Raw genomic sequence first — 11784 nt, 5'->3', positions numbered from 1 at the left:
ATGCGGTTTGTGTATAATAAACTATTGTTATATTTTATATATATATATATATATATATATATATATACATACATACATATACAGTATAGTAAGGTTAACTGCTGCACACCTTACCGTGTTTCCCTGAAAATAAGACACTGTCTTATATATTTTTTGGCTCAAAGAAACACACTAGGTCTTATTTTCAGGGTAGGTCTTATTTTTTTTTAATGTACAACAATCCACACTTATTCATGTAGAAAGGTCTACATGTATTCATGTACAAAAATGTGGTGATCAGGGCAATCAGGGGTGCCGTACCTTTCGAAGAGCAATTTGGTAACCAATCGCTGGCCAGAATGAGCGAAGCGCGCTTTCACTATCGATTCCTCACAGGCGGAGTGCATTTGGTATCACTCCGCCTGTGACAGGAGTCGGCGCTATAGAGGAGGCATCGGCTTATGCGGCTCTGCTCCCTCCGGTGCCGCCTCGCTTCCTCTATAGCTAGCTTTGTTGGCTCCGCTGATTCTTTACCGCGGCTCTTCAAGTTCCCCCTTACGCTACCACCGGCCATGGGAATGGTTACAACTAGGTCTTATTTTCGGGGTAGGTTTTATTTTCGGGGAAACAGGGGTAATATTACCTCCTCCCTGCTTACTGGACAATGAGGGAGAAGCAACACACTGATAAGTCATCCACTCTGCTCTCTCCTCCGTCTGACAGTATGTTCTCTATCAGCACATGTATATGCAGCAAAGACTGATAGGCTTTTTAGTGCTGTCCATCCCTCTCCCAGTCAGTGCTGCTGTTTAGAGGATGGCAAGAGGATAATCAATACAGATTTAAAGAATTATACTAGCTTTATGTAAAAAAAGAGTTTTCAATATTTTAAAAGAAATACACCACCTTATTAAAGGTGACCTTTCAGTAACTTCACATTCTGCGATAAAAAAAAAATATTTTTTGGCACATCACAATAAACAGCAACAATGCATTCAAAAGAAAATATTTTATTTTTAATTTTTATTAAAAAGCCATGTGTGAGCTTCAGTCCAGTGACCTTACCTGGGCTGAAATGATGTAATCGCTCTGCTGCAGACTGGAGGAAGCATTTGCTCAGTCTCCTCTCCCAGAGCTTAGACTGTAACATTGCAACATTACCGTAGGTCACTAGGTGAGAGGCTTTAGCAGGGGCTGATCTATGCCAGCCATTTGTGAACACATCCAATAACTATACAGACACCAGGAGTACCATGATTGTGCCATCTCTGAGCTAGGATCTCTGTGCAGGAAGTAGATACTGACCCCGGATGATGCATTATCACTAGGGCTGATGATTAAAAATTTTGTGTTCGATTAATCAATTTTTTTTAAATCGATTAATCGATTAATTTCGATTAATTATAAGCCATTATTATACAGCCAAGGGAACTGTATAACTGGAAGACAAAAAGAAAGAGAAGGGTGCCCACCCTAGTGCAGATCGTTCTTTATTGTTTAAAAATAGCAAAATAGAGTGCAAAGGTATTCACAATGGTAGATCGATTAGAAGCATAAATGAGTAGTTCAAGGATACATCAGTTTACAAACTTCAATCAGCCTGTGTGCCAACATGGACGGCACACAAGCTGATTGAAGTTTGTAAACTGATGTATCCTTGAACTACTCATTTATGCTTCTAATCGATCTACCATTGTGAATACCTTTGCACTCTATTTTGCTATTTTTAAACAATAAAGAACCATCTGCACTAGGGTGGGTGCCCTTCTCTTTTTTTTGTAATGCCTTACCTGTTTGAACGGTTGAGCTGGATGCTGTGGTTGAATCATTGGTGTTGGAGATCGAGGGGGTGGTCACTGCCGCAGCGGCTGCTGCCGAAGTGGCTATGTCGGCTAACGATGGGAATTCAAAATAATTTTGATAGATCAAAAAAATTAACGATTAATCGAAGGATTAATCGTTAATTTCTGCAGCCCTAATTATCACATTTAGTAAATACCCGAACTGTTACACTTACATTATTTAGAATTCAACTGAATGACAGGCTGACAATGATTATCTGCAGTTCAGTATAGATGATTGTCCCTGGACGTAGACAGATTGCGTCCAGAGACAATCATCTATCCCAAACTGCAGGTAATCGTACCATGTAGGATTACTTGCAGACAGCCACTGACAGATGCTACCACTGTCAGCCTGTCATCTATATGAACGGGCACAGCGGCTACATTTGTACGGACTCAGCTGGGATTCCTGACGCAAGAATCTGTAGGTCCTTGCTGCAGGAATCCCCAGCTCCACGCTAAGCCCCATGTGATCTAATTAACATAAAAATACTATATCCGCTGCTAGGTTCACTTTGGAAAGAATTTTATAGTTGACTGGGTTTCAGTTCTCCACAGTACTATGTGTGAACATATTGCTATAAGGGTCCAAACTGTGTTCCTGTATCCTGTTGGAAAAATAGTAGGCATATTTTGCTGCAACTGAGTTACCAAGAAACAAAAAACAGTTACCAGTTCAGAACGCGTTGCAAAAATCTATAAGCGGCCTGTGTCTGCTCAGCTCTACAAGCAAATGGGAATCTTTCCTTTTTGCTCTTCCAGTTAACCTACAGGCTGGCAGCCTCAGCATCCTCCACTGTGGCTGACAGATTTTTGTGGGTGCCTGCTTATTTTGAGTGGATAGCTATTTCCCCCCATTACTGCCTTAGGCCTTGCAGCATCTGTCCTCCACGGGCCGGGACGGACCTAGCGGAGTGGGTGACAGCGGGCAAGCTAAAGAGGATCCAGCCTGATCGGAGTCCTACAGCTGTTCATGCGAGTCTTGATGGCGCAGACCTGATACTGAGCTGCCTCGGGCTCAAAGTCTGCTCTGCCGACTTCTATTGTGGGAGGGAGATAATCAGAGGCGGTGAGAGACATCTTCTAGGCTCGCGCAATTAAAAAGGCTGATTTCAACTGCTGGGAATGGCAAACACAAGCAGGGGAGAGTGAGACTTATTAGAGCGACACAAAGCAATAAAGCAAGAGAATCAAACAGCAGTCTAGCACTAATTAGGAACGTGCGCGCGGTGAATTGCTGAAAGGATAATCCGACGGGTTACACGATCAGCATCTTCACTGGGAGCCAAGTAGGAAAGACTTCTTCGCCGATTCAGAAATTTAGCTCATTATAACTGGGAGATGAGGTACGGACCCAGCGATAACATGATGCTGCTCGTCATGCGTCACCGTGAGTGGGGGTCGGCTGGCCTTACGCTCTGGGAAATTAATGTAATTCACGCAGGATAAAACAGAGTGACTGCTTTCATGGAAAAGCCTATGCCAGCAGACAATTATTTGGGTGCAAATGGAAGACGTGTGCCACTGCATATAAAGCACAGATTATTAAATGCTTCCTAATGGAGTTCTCCAGATTATATTCATTTATTTCCTATTCCATCTCCCTTTTTGAGACTATCTTCAGTTCAAACGGGGCTGGAATGCCCAAAGGCCAGATTGGGTGACGCTCTCATGTCTGGGAGCCCTGCACATGACCAATAGCTAATGGCTTTCACATGGATGTTTAAATAAAAACTAAAACATTATAGGTAACATTAAAAGGAAAGGAAAGGAAAGTAATGAACGTATAGTTTGAGCTATTGTTGCTGTTTTCCCTGAGTTAATTTTTTATAGGACTTTTATACTTTTGCATGCTTCTCACTGTCACTGCTCGTCAAGTCTCCCTAGCCCCCACCCTGCTGCAAGAGTCCTTCCTGGGTAAGCTCCTGGCTGTGGGGATTCCTGGTTGGCTAAGATTGCTGCCCGTGCCACATGATAGTGTTTGGGCCTAGCCATTGGCTGCTCAGGCCTAAGTACAGTCACATGAGGGTGGTCACATGCTCCCTTATACCCAGAAGCAAGGCTTCATTAGAGCAATTGTGCAAGAGCTCCAAAGGAGCAGGGAGGCAGTGTTGATGTGTGATTATATCTTGCTGTGGAAGCATGCTATCAAGAGGCACTTTCACTTTGCCATGGGCGGGTAAAGTTTCTTTTTAAAGTGTACCTAAATCTAAAGAAAAATAATTATAAAACAGAAGCTAACCCTTCACTCATTTTAGCGGTGTCATTCTCTCCATCTACTTTTTGTTTTGCAGTGTTTCATTTTTTTGCCTGAGGAATAGATTTTGGGCTTGTGGTCCCAGGGTGACAATGCTCCGTTAGCAGCATTGTCACCCTATCATGGGTGCTCCCTATGGACTCCAAGCTGATGCAAAGCTCACCAGCATTTAAAGCTTGGAGTCCTCAGGAAGCTCAAGGCATCCTGGAAGAGGGAGAGGGACATACACCCACCAATACGGCATAGGCACAGAAACCAAAAGCACCTGAGGGGAGCCCATTGGATTGGCACAGTACATTAAATTCTTAAGCCAAAAGGGTAAGTATTGAATTCAAAGACTAAAATTAAATGGACCAGGAAGGAAGAGTCTCTATCACAGGGCTGGATAAATCCCAAGAGCCAGGTAGCCAAATCTACTTAAAATTTACAGCTGGTGCTTAAAATGTAAGGTTTTGTCTAGTTGTTGTCAATAGAGCTGACTCCTAAAACAAATCCTGCTCGTTCCTGGCATGGACAGAATGGCTCCTGACTCCATAATAATTTGTATACCCCTGATCTAACAGGATTGGGAAAGTCTAGGTTAGTGTTCAGTTATATTTTAATGCATTGTGTGCATTGTTCTTAGTCAATCAGCCTTAGTAATGTTCATTTGCATAGGCCGGAACATCAATACCGTGAGGACAACCAAATCATATCCTCGCGGTGTTTACGGCTGACTACTTGTACATACAGTGAATTTACTAACAAGTTTGATTTGCTGTGGGTTTGTGCACTCCATTATTTGAGTGTACGCTGGCAAAGCTGTGGCCTCCCTATAATAAAAGTATAAGTTTTTTTTTAATGTTTCTACTTCACCTAACTGCTGTTAAGGATTTTAAATGTGCATCTGATGTAGGAACAAAACCACATGAAATGCATACTGATGCCATTAAAGACAACTGCTGCACAGTGAAAATAAAACATCCATAGTGCATGTATGTCATTTCACATTCTTGCAGCTTCTGAAAGGTTTCTGGTGATAAATACCAGTACATGTGCTGACTGTTTTGCTCTGATAGCACAGAATACTAGTTTGCTTTTTAGGTGCTGCTTTGTTTGGCAAATGCACATTTCATTACTTAGCGAGCTGCTGTTCTTTTTTTTATGTTTGCTGGCACAGGCATTTTTTAAAACTCCTTATTAAAACACACAGCACAGTCTTGCCTGGCAGGGGTGGGGACCTGACATATCTCTGCTGCAGTTTCACTTATGGGTCACCTTCCCACCGCCACCCTGTGACTGAACAGTAAAAGGAGAAGCAGCACTATGATGAGCTTAGCTCCGTCACTTAGCTCTTTCCTTCCATTAGCAGGATCCTTGCACTGCAGCACACCTGAATGGCTACTTGTGCTTTTCTCCATCCAAGCATATCCCCAGTATTCCATAACTGCATTATTTGTGCCTTTTCATCTGCCTGGAGTTCAGCTTTTAATGTACATCTAAAAAGGCAATAATAAGATTATACATTCCATAAGAAAACATACATCCCTGGTACTTCCATACTCCCTTGCTTGGCTCCCCCATCTGCCTAGCGGCACTCACATTCTCTTCCCTTTTGTTATTGTTGAAGGACCCGCTCGACTAAATCTCCTTATATATCGAACTGATGACTCCTAATATAGACAATCTGGCATTTCAGAACCCAACTTTCCTTCAATAGAAATTAACTGAACTATCACCGATTCACCAGGCCCTGACCCCGGGAGGCCTCAGACTCCTTTCCAGCCTCACAACCCCAAACCCACCCCGATCCCATGGATGGCTCCAATATATTCAATGTTGAGGTATTTACAGCTCCTTAAAGAAGTCCAGCCCTTTACACTACCTGTGCTCTCCCTTTGGGACGCTATGTCAGGGCACATCTGGGCCAACTAACATTATCTCACTGCACTACAACTTGCTGTTTAATATGATATATGCTACAAGCCCATATTATTTTGCCACTTAGAAACAAAAACCCAGTTACACCTGAAAAGGCTGACCTGCTGGTATAAATGCCTGTATACTCTACATAAAATCTTTCCACAGACTACCCACACATGTTGGTGTTGTGTGTTCCCCACTAGGTACTTTCTTACATATATGGTGGAGCTACCCACGCATTAAACTTCTATGGGAAAAGGTCTTTGCTATATACTAACAGGTCGCTGGGATTACCATCCCCAAAACATTGCCTTACTGACTATCCCTCCAGGATCATAAGCCGTGATCTCCAAGCTGTTGCTTCCTTTATTCGTCGCAGCAATTTGCACCATAATCTATAGGCATTGGAGGTCCACCACCACTGTATTTCACCTTAATGACCGGGTTGCTGAACTCTGCCCACTGATATGGATGATAACCCTGACAGCCTACATCCATAATACTTAGGACACAGCTCTGTGAGCCCCTGGGTTCTACTTATGGACATGAAGGCATTTAAATCACTCACGGCAAGTTGATTCAGGTCAGTAAGGAGCCCCATGGTTCCACTGTCCAAGACTGGCTTTCCTTGACTCTTCTTAAATGCAGTCTCATGTTGTGTCACAATGTGGTTTGTGTTCCACAAAGTCATGCACACTACCCGCCCCAGTGTTGACCCCATCTCCTGTCCCCTTTCTCTCCTTGCTCTCTTGCCTCTTTCTTGTTTCTGATGGTTTGACAATTGACTGCCTGTATTATCCCCCATATAAGTCTGGATCAAAAGTTCACATCCCACAGGAATGAATTCCAGGTTTCTGTAATATTCTTAAATATGTCGACATTGCCTTTCTTCTGTACAATCATTGTTATTTACCCATTGTTTGTACCAATAACATTTTATTCTTAAAAAAGTTACATTCCCTTTAAAGTTTACCTTTCTGACAGTGTTTATTGTTACACCCATATTCCAGATGTAACATGAAACATGGTCATATAACAAACCCCACTTACCTGAATCGTGGGGTTTCCCCTCAGGCTTGTGTTCATTCTTTAATTTGCTCCACCCACACAGCCGCTTCATCCATTAAAAGATTCTTTGACAGCATCTGAGAATGGAGAAATCACTGCGGCAGAGGGACTTGTCGTTCTCGATGGAACATAAGTGCAGTGACGCCACCGCACATGTAGTCCATTCATTCTTCCCCCCGCCCATGTTACTGAATGTCCATTCCCCAATACGGACATGGACAGGAGGAACAGTCTGCAGTGGCCAGAATATTGCATCCCCAATCCAGTGATTGTGGTTACAATGCTTTCCTGGCTCCAATGCAAAAAAATTATAAATGCTAATTTCTTTCATTTAAGAAGACATGTGCATTTATTTTATAAAGATGGATTTTCCCTTTAAGATATCACAGGTGATTTTTATTACCTTTCTTGTATCTAGTCAGTAAAAGCAAAAAGCATTGTACATGTGATTAAGAATATAAGGACACTGTGTTTTGTTTCACCGCAATTTTCATTAAATGTGCTGAGTAAAGAGGCATTTAGCAAACAAGGGTTGATTCAATGTCATTATGACTATGAATGGCGATGAGGAGGAGAATGTGTTCAAAAGAGGACTTTCAGGGCTCCAAGTAGCCTTTTTTCCCTTTCGAAATAAAATTAACTCCTTGGCTGCCTTCCCACAGCTAACAACAAAACAAATTCAGTCTACTACCTTATGTAATTGCTGTTTATGATGAGATCATTTGGAAGGTTCTATATTAAAACATAATTTAAATTCATAGAACAAAAATTCATGTTTTCATATTCAATACATTTTGTTGCAGTGACTCGTCCACATACAGTATATCGATACCTTACAATGTCAAATCCTAAATCACAGAAATGTTTAAGTGGGATCCTGGCTGAAATGTTTATTTTAGTTTGGAGTGGCAAACAGTTATTTCGTCAACTCCAAAACGGTAGGTGTGAGGCGCTGGACATACATTTTCAACCATATTAGAAAAATACCTACAGACATTCCTCGCTTTACGACTTACCTGTTTTGCGACCCCTCACACTTACGACCAGCCCTCCGACCTTAAGTGCGGGAACGTGACAGCGGCAGTGCGACGTCTCGCCGGCGGAAGTGCTATACTCCGTTCTCCACTGCGGGTCTCAGTAAGTATTTTATTGCACGATTTACAGTACGCTGTTCAGTACTGTACATCTGCAACACTATACAGTACTGTACTAATGCAGTACAGTACTGTATACAGTTCCTCGCTTAAAGTGACAATAAACCCTCAGATTTTTTAACATAAAACAATACTGTAATGTGCGCCTTACTGTAATCCATGGTTGTTTCCCTTCTCTTTTCTGCTCTTCCTTTTAAATCTGTATCTGTTCTCATGCTGGGCAGAACTTCTGTTTTGCAGCAGACTGCCTTGTCTCAGAAATGGATACATGGGGGTTGATTTACTAACCTTTAAATGCTAATTTCTTTCATTTAAGAAGACATGTGCATTTATTTTATAAAGATGGATTTTCCCTTTAAGATATCACAGGTGATTTTTATTACCTTTCTTGTATCTAGTCAGTAAAAGCAAAAAGCATTGTACATGTGATTAAGAATATAAGGACACTGTGTTTTGTTTCACCGCAATTTTCATTAAATGTGCTGAGTAAAGAGGCATTTAGCAAACAAGGGTTGATTCAATGTCATTATGACTATGAATGGCGATGAGGAGGAGAATGTGTTCAAAAGAGGACTTTCAGGGCTCCAAGTAGCCTTTTTTCCCTTTCGAAATAAAATTAACTCCTTGGCTGCCTTCCCACAGCTAACAACAAAACAAATTCAGTCTACTACCTTATGTAATTGCTGTTTATGATGAGATCATTTGGAAGGTTCTATATTAAAACATAATTTAAATTCATAGAACAAAAATTCATGTTTTCATATTCAATACATTTTGTTGCAGTGACTCGTCCACATACAGTATATCGATACCTTACAATGTCAAATCCTAAATCACAGAAATGTTTAAGTGGGATCCTGGCTGAAATGTTTATTTTAGTTTGGAGTGGCAAACAGTTATTTCGTCAACTCCAAAACGGTAGGTGTGAGGCGCTGGACATACATTTTCAACCATATTAGAAAAATACCTACAGACATTCCTCGCTTTACGACTTACCTGTTTTGCGACCCCTCACACTTACGACCAGCCCTCCGACCTTAAGTGCGGGAACGTGACAGCGGCAGTGCGACGTCTCGCCGGCGGAAGTGCTATACTCCGTTCTCCACTGCGGGTCTCAGTAAGTATTTTATTGCACGATTTACAGTACGCTGTTCAGTACTGTACATCTGCAACACTATACAGTACTGTACTAATGCAGTACAGTACTGTATACAGTTCCTCGCTTAAAGTGACAATAAACCCTCAGATTTTTTAACATAAAACAATACTGTAATGTGCGCCTTACTGTAATCCATGGTTGTTTCCCTTCTCTTTTCTGCTCTTCCTTTTAAATCTGTATCTGTTCTCATGCTGGGCAGAACTTCTGTTTTGCAGCAGACTGCCTTGTCTCAGAAATGGATACATGGGGGTTGATTTACTAACCTTATAAACACACCACGAACATGTATACACCTCTGTAGTGTGTTCCCTCCCAGCATGATCTATGGGTGGAATCTAAACACCTTTGTAGTGTGTACACACCCAGCAGGTGTGTTGTGCAAAGCCCTGCCCTGAATTGCAAGGTGATGTTGTGTAAATTATCTCTACATTGTGTTGCTTGCGTTGATGAATGCAGGAATGTAAATGCATGAGCTAACCATTTTTGTCTAAACTGTGAAGCAGCATTATATATGCATCATGTGCAGGATTTTTCCATATATGGCATTAGTGGAAACATGCTTATAGAGACTTTTTGGTTGATAAATACGCTTTGCTGTGTAAAAATCACACGCACCTGGTGCGTGCGTGTGTTTAGGTTAGTAAATCACCCCCATAGTGTCTGTGTATAGGTTTCTATAGGCTTTGTAGCCTGAGCCAGCACTACAGGAAGAGGCTCTGAGCCAAAAAGGGAAGTTCTCCCCAAGCATGAGAAGACATGAGGATTTAAAAGGAAGAGCAGCAAAGAGAAGGGAAACAACCATGGATTACAGTAAGGCACACATTACAGTATTGGTTTATGTCAAAAAATCTGAGGGTTTAATGTCACTTTAAGGACCAATTTGTTTAACGACCTGGTCATAGGAATTAAAATCCTGTTGGCTTCGACTTGCCTCCTCAATACAAAGGCGGGAGGCCAGTTCACTGTGATAAGCCTGTCACACTTCCAGTTACTGGGTGGCTCTCTCCTACTCTGTTTCTATAGAGGAAGCCATGGTAGTCACTCGGACTTTAGTTTAAACGTGTCTTTGTTTATCTCCATTACATGGAAGATGGCGCAATTAGTAGTTGACAGAAGGAAGATAAGATTGTTTTGCATTCAGTTCAACTCACAGGCAGAAACAAGAACACTGTATTTCTGGCAAGATCAATAGGTATCTTCTGTTCTTGCTAAAAAATAAAACTAATGCAGCCACCATATCTATGGACTGCTAAGGTGCAAAATATTACATTTTTTGTTGTGTTTCATTATCCTTCCACTAGGTTTGTTGGTTTTAGCTATCTGGACAGCATTCCCATGTCCACTTTTCCTTTTTGCTAGTTAGGTCTTTAGGGATTTAAGCGGCTGTCAAGTTTTGCTTTGTGTGATTGAAGGACTGTCATGAGTAGGTGCAGTAATATCGTAATAGCTAAATGACTGAAAGAGCTGTGTGGTAGAAATAAAGCATGGCAAGAATACCATCACTTTGATAACTTTGAAAAGAAAAAATAATTATTTCTTACTTTCAATAAGAAAGTGGCAGAATGTTTGGAATTAGAGTTACTTACAGACTAACTCGGCTGATTACTTTGTCAACCTGATAACAAAAACCTAAACTGTCTAGAAAACTTCTATTTTCAATTGTAGGTGTTAAACAAAAAAAAATCATCACTGTAAAGTAGATTTAAACCCTAAGTAGATGACATTTACTTTGATATACACTATAAGGGTTATTCACAAAAAGGGTGAAGAGTTTGGAGAAGGCAGGAGAAGAGAAAAATCTAGGCCAAAATAGCTGATTTGGAGAAGTTCTCCAATTCAGCTCACTTTCCAGTTCAGATATGTTGTCCTAGATTGTCCCTTCTCCTGCCTTCTCCAAACTCTTCACCCTTTTGTGAATAGCCCTGTATGTATCATAAATAGTTGTCTTTTTGTTTCATAAAATACTGTTTTCACCTTTTTTATCGTTTTTTTGCATCTCAGTGCTGATCTCCTCCAGCATTTTTCAAGCACTTCCTGTCCACCTGCACTTACTCCAGCACTGGACTTCCCAGTAGTGACAATGGTGGATCATGCCAGCTCTCTCTGCCGTCCCCAAGGCCAGGTTCCTCAAAGCGCCACCCTCCCTGCCCAAAAAACAACACCTGTCCCCCCGGAGAATGGCAACCAGATGGCGGGGCGGCAGGGTTGGTTTTAATTTTTTTACTTTATTTTTTTTTTTTTACTTTTTCATCACTTTTTTTTTTTTATTTGTATTTATTTTTCACATTTTTATTTATCTTATCTTTTACTTTTTTTAGTTATAATTTTGTATCCTATTATTTTTTACTTATTTTTTTATAATTTTTTTCTTTTTAAGCACCTTTTTTATTTGAATGATTTCTTTTTTTTTTTTTTCTTTTT

The sequence above is a fragment of the Nanorana parkeri genome, unplaced genomic scaffold (genome assembly GCF_000935625.1).
Source record: "Nanorana parkeri isolate BGI_ZX_2015 unplaced genomic scaffold, ASM93562v1 scaffold835, whole genome shotgun sequence".
Classification (NCBI taxonomy): Eukaryota; Metazoa; Chordata; class Amphibia; order Anura; family Dicroglossidae; genus Nanorana; species Nanorana parkeri.
Note: the sequence above shows the minus strand (reverse complement) of the source record.